We start from the raw sequence: 12,053 nt of genomic DNA on the forward strand, positions 1-12,053 counted from the left end.
GAAAACTATCAAATGAGATAAAATATTGAAGAACCAACTGCAAGGAAGTGATAGTATATATTTATTCGTTCCATTTTCCATTTCTTCCAAGGCACCTCCTAGTGGAGATGCCATCTGAAGCTGGATCTCAATTTTGATTTGAAATACCCATACTTTGCTATTTAAAAAAAAATTCAATCCTCCACACCCCTTCTTACTTCTCAATCTTTACTCTCTGTACAGTTCTGAAGATTACCCAGTCTTCCAGCTTCTAGGCACTCCCCATCCTTTGCAGACTGTGTACCCCAACCAAACCAGCATTTCTAAAGCAGCACATTTTACACTTATCTCCAGCTTCAAATTGGTTATGGCTGAATTGCCTACATAGGCAATTTTGAAGGTTGCCATTCATTTATGCTTGCATTCATTGATCCAATAAAGAACTGGACATTGAGCTTCATCATAAGACCACACATTTAATGGGGAAACAGAAAGAAAGCAATTGCGAATAATGTGAGGAATTCTAGACTAACAAGGCTGTAGTCTCTTCTAAACTGTATATCCTCAGCTTTAGAAATTTAGGTTTGCTTTACGTGACTTCTGTGTATTTTTTGTCAATGGTGAAAACTTTGGATTAATATTTGAGGATCATGCTGAGTTGATGACAAGCAGCTAGATATGGCACTTTCCAAGTATCTGTTGTCTTGGTATAATATGAATGGATACCCAAAGGTAGATGTTTTGCCTCTTTTATCTCTAAATTCTCAGATGGCACTGAACATGGTCTGCTTTTTCCAGTAAAATCGGATGAGTGATGAACAGAATGAGCACTAGCTTTAGAGACAGACATTGAATGAAACCTCATCTTTGTCAAGTACCGGTTGTAGGAACTGTAAATGAGACTTTGTTTCTCTTAAAAATCAGTTTTCTTAGGTGTTAGGTGAAGCTGATAAAAACTACATCAAGGATTGTTGTATTAATTAAAATAAGGTGCATAACTTGGAGCTTAGTACACAAAAGGTGCTCAAAATTTCTCAGTTCAGTTCACTTTTCTTTCCCCTTCCCTTATGAAAAATCTACTGAGGTAACACAGATAAGGCAGTTCTTACAATGCCTACAACCTCCGTGCACTGTGGTAGGCTAAGCTGCTACTGTAGAGCCATGCTTCTGCATGGCAGGAGTGAGGGTTAATCAATACTTATCAAGGATCTCCCGACTCATGTCTCTGAGAGCCTTGCATACCTGAGACCTCACTACTTAGGAACCCTGAATCAGCAGGCACATAAGTGTAATTTGTCATTTAAATAGCATCTAGCCCTTTGATATTGGGTAAAAACTGCATAAACATCCATGAGTGCTGCCCTTGCTTTCTGCATGAACTCTTCACTTTCCTTTTACTCCTTCTTTTAGAATGTTAGATGAGGATATTTCCTGAACCAGGTACATAGATCTTTTTGCACATTTGTTCTGATTTTACTGAAAAGGAACTTTGCCTCAGGCTTTCCAAATAGTTGAAATTCTCAAGAACTTTAAATTCCTTTCTGCATAGACAAAAGGAAGTGACTTATTTCCCACGCTATGAAACAGTGCTATATATTTACGGATTTTTGACAAGTACTTTCAAGTCACAGGGCAGTACACACACACACACAAACACACACACACACACTATCTCTATCTCTATCTCTAACTCTATCTCTGTGTCTATTTCTATCTCTATCGTCTCTATCTCTATCTCTACTGGAGTTCCATGAGAGGATAAGAGACTGAATGTTCGGGCCACTGGAGGAAGTAATCTAACCTTTCCACCATATCTTCATTAGTAGCAAGGCAGTTAGAAATTCTTTACTGAATGACTTTCTTGCAATTAAAAGCATATGTTTAAACTATAGAACCAGGAAATACATATTTTTATACGTTATGTTTTTCTTTATGGTTTCTCCCTGAGAGATTCAAATATTAAAGCCATAAATTCTCAAATAGAGACAGAATGCTAGCTGTGGCTGGAAGCAAAGGGACGACCACGTGGCTGCAATCTGGGCTTGTCTGATGCCTGGACCATCACATTGTTCAGCCTGGTCTGTCTGATGTATGCTTGAAAGAAAAATTGGGCAAAACCAGAAGCTACAAAATAGAATTTGTGGACAGTATCCACCCCAGTGTTCTTTATGGGTGTCTCAGAGAAAATATACATTTAAAATTTCTTTTAGTATTTTAAAAAGGGGTTTTTCTTCTCAGTTTTTTTTAAGTTGATATATGATGTTATATGTATTTATCACAAACAACATGATTTTCTATGGACTACATATATTGTGGAATGGTTAAACCTAGCTAACTAACACATGTATTACCTCACATGGCCATCACCTTTGTGGTGAGTCTGATTAACATTCACTCTCTCAGCATTTTCAAGAATACAATATGTAGTCATAAGCTCTAGTCACCATGCTGTACAACAGATCTCTTGAACTTAGTCTTCCTACTTGACTGTAATTTGGTGTCCTTTGACCAAGGTCTCCCCAGCCCACCCAATACATTTGTTCTTTTATGTATTCACTCTGTTGACAAGTTCAGAGCTCCTACTATGTGGCAGGCACTACTGAGCTGCAGGAGCTATAATAATGATACAATGAAGGAATAAAAGATTTCCCTTAAGAATCTGATGAGAGGCTGAAAGGTGTGTCTCCTGCTTTCACTCATTCTGTCTTTAGTCACAACAGGGATTCAGCTATGAGTTGAAAGCTGAGACACAAGATGGAAGATGACATATAATAAAAAAGAGCCTCCTCATCACCCCCACCATAAAAAAGCATAGATTACTGAAAGAGCAAAGGTATAAATATAATGATTCATTCAATATGGAAAGAAATAAAGGCTCTAAGAGACTTTTGCATGAGAGGAAATGTGAACTTGGAGCAGAGAGAGAGATCCCCCACATCAGTTGAGGACTTAGAAGCCTCTGCCTAGCCTCCGCTCATTGCTGAGCCAACCCCAAAAGGCTGAAGCCCCATGCCTCCACTGGGTGGGGTCTGGGGCTATGTATGCCATGATTCTGTGTCTTAGCACCATGGTGAGCTCAAAATACCTGCCTAACTTCTGAGTGAGAACCTTTCACCTCACAATCTAACAAACTGTAGGTATGCTTGGTGTAAATCCACACTGGGATTAGTCTGGTCCTGAACTCTAGTCTGCTTGACTGAAGCCAAGAAACTCTGAACCTTTTGTCCCATTACCTACTCCTAAATAGCCTGTATTGGACAGATTTTGTTTTTATTTGTCCAGAACTCATAACCTCCCTTACTTGGGGAAACTCTTTTTTTTCCCTTCAAAATCACAGGATTCTGAGTAATGAGCCATATTCCTCTATAACCAAAAATTGAGCTTAACATGAACCCAGAATTGGGCTTGCCACTGACTTGGGCCAAGTGAAATTTATAGGCAGAATTATTTCAATTTGCTTATAGAGGAGAAGGAAACTTGACTCCAGAATCAGAGAATAAGAGAATGCTCACAGATATATTTCCTGACATATGAAGAAAGCCTTTTTTAGTGCAATGGAAAAGAATAATCAAGGAAAAACAAATATAAGAGAGAATTAGAGAAAGTCCAATTGATCCAGTCATACCCAAGATTATCACCAATTCTTGACTTGTTGGTTTTTCTGCTATAAGCCATCTCTTTTATTTATTGTTTATGCTTATTTGAGCTCATTCTTTATCACTTGAATCTGAAACATCTGTAGAGATGAACTTGGTTCCCCAAATCTGAACAATACTGAATTTCTGTTGTTGATAGAATTTGGATAGACCACACTACTGGTTTAATCACTTTAGGTATTGCTCATTTTTATAAAACTCTTTTGCTTATACCTCATTGGTTAGAATGTAATCACATGACCAAATCTAACTGCAAAGGAAGCTGGGAAACATAGTCTTTATTACATACTTGGCTAATCACTGGGGGTCTCTTATCTAGAAATAGAGACAGAACATATTGAAGTAAATGACTACAGGTTTGACACACTCCAAGACTGATTGCCAATTTCCATTTATTTCCCCTTAAAAAACTACTAATGATTTTAAAAACTTCATAGAAACATTGAAGAAAGATCAGATAAAGCATCAGATGTACAAACAAAACAAAGGATATGGTATCAGACCCATGTTGTGATGATTTCATTATTGCAAGATTTATAGAACATTCAAAGATCAATTAGGTCAGTACATTGACATATTAAGAGAAAATTATTATGATGATCTCAATCAAGGTAGAAAAAGAATTTGACGAAGTTCAATAGTAACTAACGGAAAAATAAACTCTCGGCAAAATAAGAGTAAATAGGAGCTAACGACTCTAACTTGATAAATCTTGGCAAAAAAGGTCTTGCCATCAACGTGCTTTATGGTAAAGAATTGGAAGTTCATAATTTGAGTGCAAAAGCCACAGAATTATTGCACCATATATTTTCTATTCTGCTTTGTACTGGAGGCCAATGGCCCTTGCAGTAAAACAAGAAAAAGAAAAACAACAATGACAATAAATGTGTAGGGTTATAAAGGATTAAGCAAAAGTATCTTTATCCTCAGATGATATAATTGCATATAGAAAAAAATAAAAATATTCTACAGATAAGTTAGGCATTAGTAGGAGTTTAGCAAGGTTGCTGCTACAAAATTAATATCTAAGCAATTAATATCAAAATTAACACACAGTTTGGAAAATAAAGTTTAAAACATTACTATTTACACTGTTGAAGTACATAAAATATCTAGAAGTTAGGCAAAAATGTGCAAGGAATACTCAACTTGTGGCTTGACTTTCCACTCTCTTAATGGGATTTTTTAGTAAACAGAATTCTGTGTCAAAAGCAATTAATTCTATCTTCCTTTCTGTATGATAAGTGGATTTCTAATCTTGTTTACAAAAGCCTTCCTTACTCATAGTCATGGAAATAGCTTCGACTATCTGAAAAAACAGAAACTAATTTGATCCTTTTTGATTGAACCACCTTTTGAATTATTTTATTTATTTAAAAATTTTAGCAGCAACGTTAATATCTTACTGATATATCCTGATATAGTTTGGCTGTGTCCCCACCCAAATCTCATCTTGAATTCCCACATGTTGTGGGAGGGACCCAGTGGGAGGTAATTGAATCATGCAGCAGGTCTTTCCTGTGCTGTTCTCATGATAGTGAATAGGTCTCATGAGATCCAGTGGTTTTTAAAAGAGGAATTTCTCTGCACAAGCTCTCTTCTCTTGTCTGCTGCCATGTGACACGTGCCTTTTACCTTCCACCATGATTGTGAGGCCTCCCCAGGCACGTGGAACTGTAAGTCCAATAAACCTTTTTTTCTTTTGTAAATTTCCCAGTCTTGGGTATGTCTTTATCAGCAGTGTGAAAATGGACTAATGCATACCCATTCCCTTATGAGCATTTAGTCTTCATTCTTTTCCTGCACATTATTACACACCACTTAGAAACCTACAATAGCTTTTTGCTATTTGTTCTCACTCTGTTTTCTCAATTCTCAAATCCATTCTTTACAAACTTACTCAAAAACAAATTATTATTACTAACCTACATCATAGCTAATGAAGATGCAGAAATAAAAGAAATAAATATTGGAAGGCACTTGCAAAAATTATCATAATTTTTTATGGTATGATTGTAAAACTGAAAAAAAGTAAATAATGACATAAGGATATAGAAAAGAGTCAAGTAAGATGTCTAGATACAAAATATTCAATATGTTAAAATCTAGATCTTTCCTTTACCCAACAAATTATTAGTTGGGAAAAAATAATGGAAAGAAACAGCAATCCCTATGGCTACAAATCTCAATGGGAACCTGTTCTGGATTCTCTCTGGAATAAGAGGGTTGACTTTACCAAGTGTTCTGCTACACTCTGCAGAAAGTCCTAGAAGTACCCCTTCCTGTGTCAGGGGTCACAGTATCTGTAACCTTCTAGTTTCTACCCCTTAAGACACAAGAGAACCCTCATCTGTTCTAAGGGGCTAAGTAAAAACAGATGTCATTGATGACATCACTCTCCATTCCATCCTAAGATAAAGAATACCATTTTTTCCAAGATGTATTGCCCAGAACATCTTTTAGAGACAACAAACTCAGCCTCCAACATAGAAAATATTTTAGATTTTCATCTCCAGAACTGTTTTGCTCCTTAGAATCTCAAACCTTTTGATTCCTGAGGAGAATCTTGACCTTACATTTATACAGTATGAAATCCCATTTGATGCTTGTCATTGTTGTTTTTTCTTAATTTCTTCTAACAAAGGAATTAGCTTCTCAAAAATGGTATTGAAATCTTTCTAGCTTTTATGGTAGAAATGCTTACAATGATTAAATATTGTTTCTTTGCCCGCTAGTTTCTACCCATCAAATTTTCTAAAATTCATAAATTGTCAATCTAGCCTAGGGACTCTGCACTTCTGCTCTATCCCACTCTCCTACAGGTTTCTACCCTCCTCAAGTCTGAAGATCAATTCAGGCACTTTTATGTGTGTTTCAATTTTTTTTTTTTACTTTTTAGGTTCAGCGGTACATGTGCAGGTTTGTTATACAGCGAAATTGAGTGTTGCAGGGATTTGGTGTACAGATTATTTTGTCACCAAGGTAATACGCACAGTACCAGAAAGGTAGTTTTGCTATCCTCACTGTCCTCCCACTCTCCATCCTCAAGTCAGCCTCGGTATCTGTTGTTCCCCTTTTTGTGTCCGTATATACTCAATTTTTAGCTCCCACTTATAATTGAAAACATGGTATTTGGTTTTCTGTTCCTGTGTTACTTTGCTTAGGATAATGGCCTCCAGCTCCATCCATGTTGCTACAAAGGATATGATCTCATTCTTTTTTATGGTTGTGTAATATTCCATGGTGTATACATACCACATTTTATTTATTTATTTATTTATTTAGAGACTGAGTCTCACTCTGTCACCCAGGCTGGAGTGCAGCGGCGTGATCTCGGCTCACTGCAAACTCTGCCTCCCGGGTTCATGCCATTCTCCTGCCTCAGTCTCCCATGTAGCTGGGACTACAGGCACCTGCCACCATGCCCGGCTTATTTTTTCTATTTTTAGTAGAGACAAGGTTTCACTGTGTTAGCCAGGATGGTCTCGATCCCTTGACCTCGTGATCCACCCACCTTGGCCTCCCAAAGTACTGGGATTACAGGCGTGAGCCACCGTGCCTGGCCCACATTTTCTTTATTCAGTCCACCATTGACAGAAATTTAGGTTGATTTCATATACCTTTGCCATTGTAAATAGTGACTTCAGCCACATTATATAAAGCCTTACGATTGCCTTAGTTAAGTGGATAGTGCACATGTGCCTTGAATATACCATTTCACCAGTGCCTTGAAGACAACAGTGTTTCCTGTCCTTCCTGAAACAGTAAGGCTTTTGTTCTGTAGGGAAGATGGGAAATATGAATCTGGATGAGCTCTTCCACTGTTCCCACAGTGGTTACAGTTTCACTCTTCCATGTCTATAGCATGAGAAACACTTCTTACAGAACTTTCACCAATCTCTTCTGTGAGTGCCCAATACATTCCACGGGGAAGAGCCCATGAGTTGGTGAAAACTCCCTGCTAAATCTGTGGACTCCAGGGACTCTATACACTGTCACCAGCCCATAAACCGTCTACACTAATTTGTGAATAACTATAGCTGAATTCTTCCTACTGGTGCCCGGTTTTACCTTTCCCAAGTAAGCAAGTATTCTTGTTTTGTTTCTACCTGCAAGCCAGCCTTTCTATCCTGAGATTTCAGGCTTTTTGGTTGCCTTGTGACCTCAGGTAGTTTCAAGAAAAGTCTTAAGCTTTCAGTTTGTTTGATATTTTTTCTTGTTTGGGTGGAAAAAATCCTTTTCCCAGCTCTTTACATCCCTACAATAAACCAGAAGTCCTAATAATACCTCAAAGATATTTATATTGTGTTGAAACACTATATTTTTAAAGATAAATTATGACAATTTTCTAATCCCATTGTACCCATTGTGATCTGAGTATTGGTTTCCTCTCCAAAATTCATCTCTCCCATTTTCTAAAAATATGCATAAATGCCACCCTTATCTCTCTACATAATGTTCCCAGAATATATATGAATAGAATACTTTTCTATCGTGTCGAAATTCATACATATCCTTTTCTATTTATGAAATATCCTCCCTCTACTCTGCCTGTACTCTCTTAATTCAAGACCAAGATTTTTATCTTTATTTATAAAGCTCCCTGTGACTAGTATAATTAAATGCTTTTTCCCTTGTATTTACATTATCCCTGATTCTTATTTCTACAGTAGAATTTGCAATATCAAGTAAAATTAGTACTGTGCCTGATACATAACAGAGGTGAGAAAATAAATAAATAAATGAACAAATAAATAAATAAATGAACAATAATTTTGCCTACCAGCTCATGAGTTATGGTATCTTTAGTTTCTTTATAGGCTTCCAGAAGAATTTTTATTACTTATCCCTCTTCATAACAAAGCTATGAGCTAGTTGTTTTCCCTATTTCGTAACTTAGAAAAATAAAGCCCAATGATTATATGCATTCCATAAATCACCCACTTCATATACAATGGAGATAAAATCTGAAATCAAGTCTATCTCATTTGAAAGACAAGACATCTGATCATTAATATTAAATTTGGTCACTACTTTTCAAAGCAGATATTCAAGTGTAAGGATTGAATGTCATCCTGACCCAATCAGTAACCTTTTATTCTCATATGATCCTTGAGTTTCAAATTTAGCCAAGACATAATTGTTACCTCTTCAAGAGATTCCAGTTTCCCAGAAGAGAGTACACCTACAGCATTTTCTTCTTACAGTCTGTATTCACAGATATATTATAAATTTAGAATGAACTCCCTTCCCCTCACAACCAGAATTTCTTGGTTTAGCATTCTGGTTAGTTTTTGTTTCAGAATGAGTAGGAAAAAGGAAACAGGAGAAAGAATTCTCATTATCTATAGCATTTTTAAAAAATAAGAAATTCAAATAGCTTTAGACTTTTTCTCATAGCAAAACATTGAAAGGAATAATTCAGAGCATGGTGTGCATGGAACTGAGAAAGTTCTATCACCTGCTCTAGAGAGGCTAAGTTGTATGGCCATCTGCAGATGTCTTGCCATGTTCAACAAGAAGCACATCGGGGCAGAACAATAACCAGTAGGGAAAAGTTATATGGAGGTAGATTTTAGCTCAAATGAGCTACCATGAGGTTAGCAGTTGGGTAGTAAAAGATAATTTACTTTAGAATCTAAAGGACACTCATTAGTTGAAAATTTTGACCAAGCTATATATGAGAAAAAGTCCATTAACGTAGATTTATAATTATTGTTTTATGTACTTGCGTTTTCAATCATATAAGAATAAAAAGGAATTTCAATGAAAAATGCAATGATACTGACATTTATACATACCTCTGCATCTATTCTGTTAATACCTTTTCCATTGCTTTTATTTCTTCATAAGGGTTTGAGTTACTCTCTGGTGTTCTTTCATTTCAGTCTGAAGGACTCTTTTTAGTATTTCTTGTAGGACAATCTACTAGTGATCTGTTTAAACTCTCATTTACTGAAAATGTCATGATTTCTCTTTACCTTTTAAATACTACTCTTGTCGAATATAGAATTATTTGACAGGTTTTTTTTTCCTTTCATGATTTTGAATATATAATCTTAATGCTTTCTAGTCTCCATGAGTTTTAATAAGAAATTAATATCACTAAAGATCCCTTGTACATGGTGAATTACTTCTCTCTTCCTGCTTTCAGGAGTCCCTTTTATGTTTCCAGTATAATGTATCTTGGTGTGGATCTACTGAGTTTATCCTTTTTGAATTTCACTGAATATTTTGCATCTGAAGATTCCTCTCTTCTACCATATTTATGAAGATATTGGCCTTTAATTCTTCAAATATTCTATCATCTTTTTCTGATAATTCTGTTATGCATAAGTTGGTATACTTAATGGTATACCAGAAATCCCTTAGACTCTGTTCATTTTTCTTCATTGTTTTTCTTTCTGGATCTCATACTGGATACTTTCAATTGACTTGTGTTCCTGTTCACTGATTTTTTTCTTCTGCCTGCTCAAATCTGGTATTGAAACTCTCTAGTAAAATTGTTGTTTCACTCGTTTTCAGCTTGACTTTTCATTTCCTTTTAAAATTTTTTGTCTTTATTGATACTCTTTATTTGGTGAAACATCATTTTCCTGATTTTGTTTAGTTCTTTGTTTATGGTTTCTTGTAGTTGTTTGAGCATACTAAGGAAGTTGACTTAAAGTCTTTGTGTAGTAAATCCAATATCTGGGCTTCCTCAACAGTAATTTCTGTTAATTTTATTTCCTATGAATGGTCTACAGTTTCTTATTTTATTGCATGCCTCATTTATTTTGGTTGTTGTTGTTGTTGAAAACTGGACATGTTGAATATTATAATGTGGTAACTGTGAAAATCCAATTATCTCCCCTCTCCCCAGGGTTTGTTTTTGCTTATTATAGATTGTGGTTATCTGCTTGCTTAGTAATTTTTATAAACTATTTTGGAAATACTATTCTTTGCTGTGTGTGGCAACTGAAATCTTTGTTCAATTAACTTAGTGGTTCAGGTAGTGATTACACAGAAATATCCTTAAAAGCCTGGATCCAAAAAAAAAAGAAGGAAGGAAAGAAAGAAAAAATAAAACAGAAAGAGAGAAAGAAAGAAGAAAAACATTTTCTTGTCATTGCAGAATGTCTTAGCTTTCTCTTCCTGCTTAGACATAGTCTAGAAGTCAGCCAGAGGTAAAACCTTTGGGTTTTCTCATTTTTTTAAAGTATGCATCATCTTAAGCATGAACACAGCATTCTAGATTCTTCCTACAAACTGAATATTTTTGGCCAGCCAAATTTTATATGTTGAACTCTTAACCTGCAATGTGCTGGTATTAGGAGGTAGTGTCTTTGGGAGGTAATTAGGTCTTGAGGGTGGAGGCGCTATAGATAGTGTTAGAGTCCTTATAGGGAGCTTGCCTCATCATCTTTGTCTGCTCTCTGCTATGTTAGGGCAAAATGAGAGGATGGCTATCTGCAAAATAGAAGGTGACCCTCACCAGACATCAGGTCTGCATTGATATTGGACTTTACAGCCTTCATCACTGTGAGAAAGAAATTTCTGTTGTTTAGGCCACTCAGTCTATGTTATTCTGTTATAACAGCCTGAACTCACTAAGACAATTCCCCCTTATATATGGAAGTTTTTGAAACCTTTACTTCTGTGTATTTCCTCAGCCTCTTTCTTTCTAGGGATTTGGTTTATCCTTTGCTTTTCCAACAGTTGTCCCTTTCCCCATGAGGCTGTAGTTAGTATGTTTTTAAATACTTTTGACAGACACAATTCAGGAATCTGCTCTATTCCTAAGAAAATTTAAGAGGGATGAAACAAAGGCAAGCCCCTGAACCTATCTCCCAGGGAGCTCCTGACAGGTAAATCAACAATTCTTTAATTGAGATCATGGTCTATAGTGCACTTCACACCACCAGTAAGATGCACCAGGAACGTGGACCGCCATCCTCATGTTAGTCTCCAAAACACCACAACTCTGTTTTACAAAACTTTAACAGCTTCTTTATCTGTTAAGCACTTTTATAATGGTTGTAATTTTTTATTAGATTTCAGAATTTCAACAAAATTGAGTCTGACAGTTTTATTCCTCTTAAACATTGCATAAGTTGAGTTTTCTACTCTGCTATTTTCGGAGATGTCACTCTGAATGATCTTTTATAGAGATACTTCAGGAAATCTTCATTAAATTGGATGGATGAATTAAAACATGTTGCAATTCCCAATGGCAGCAACTTGGGAAGGAAAGAACCAAAGAGTGGAGGATGTTTGGGGTCAAGAACCTGGTAAGGCAACTCTGTATAAAGAGAAAAAATGCACAGTGATGAAATACCTCATGTTATGGGCTGAATTGTGCCCTCACCTCTAAAAATGTATACATTGAAGTCCTATTCCTTAGTCCTCAGAATGTGACTATATTTGGAGTAGGATCTT

This window comes from Nomascus leucogenys, chromosome 19, assembly GCF_006542625.1.
Source record: "Nomascus leucogenys isolate Asia chromosome 19, Asia_NLE_v1, whole genome shotgun sequence".
NCBI classification, from domain to species: domain Eukaryota; kingdom Metazoa; phylum Chordata; class Mammalia; order Primates; family Hylobatidae; genus Nomascus; species Nomascus leucogenys.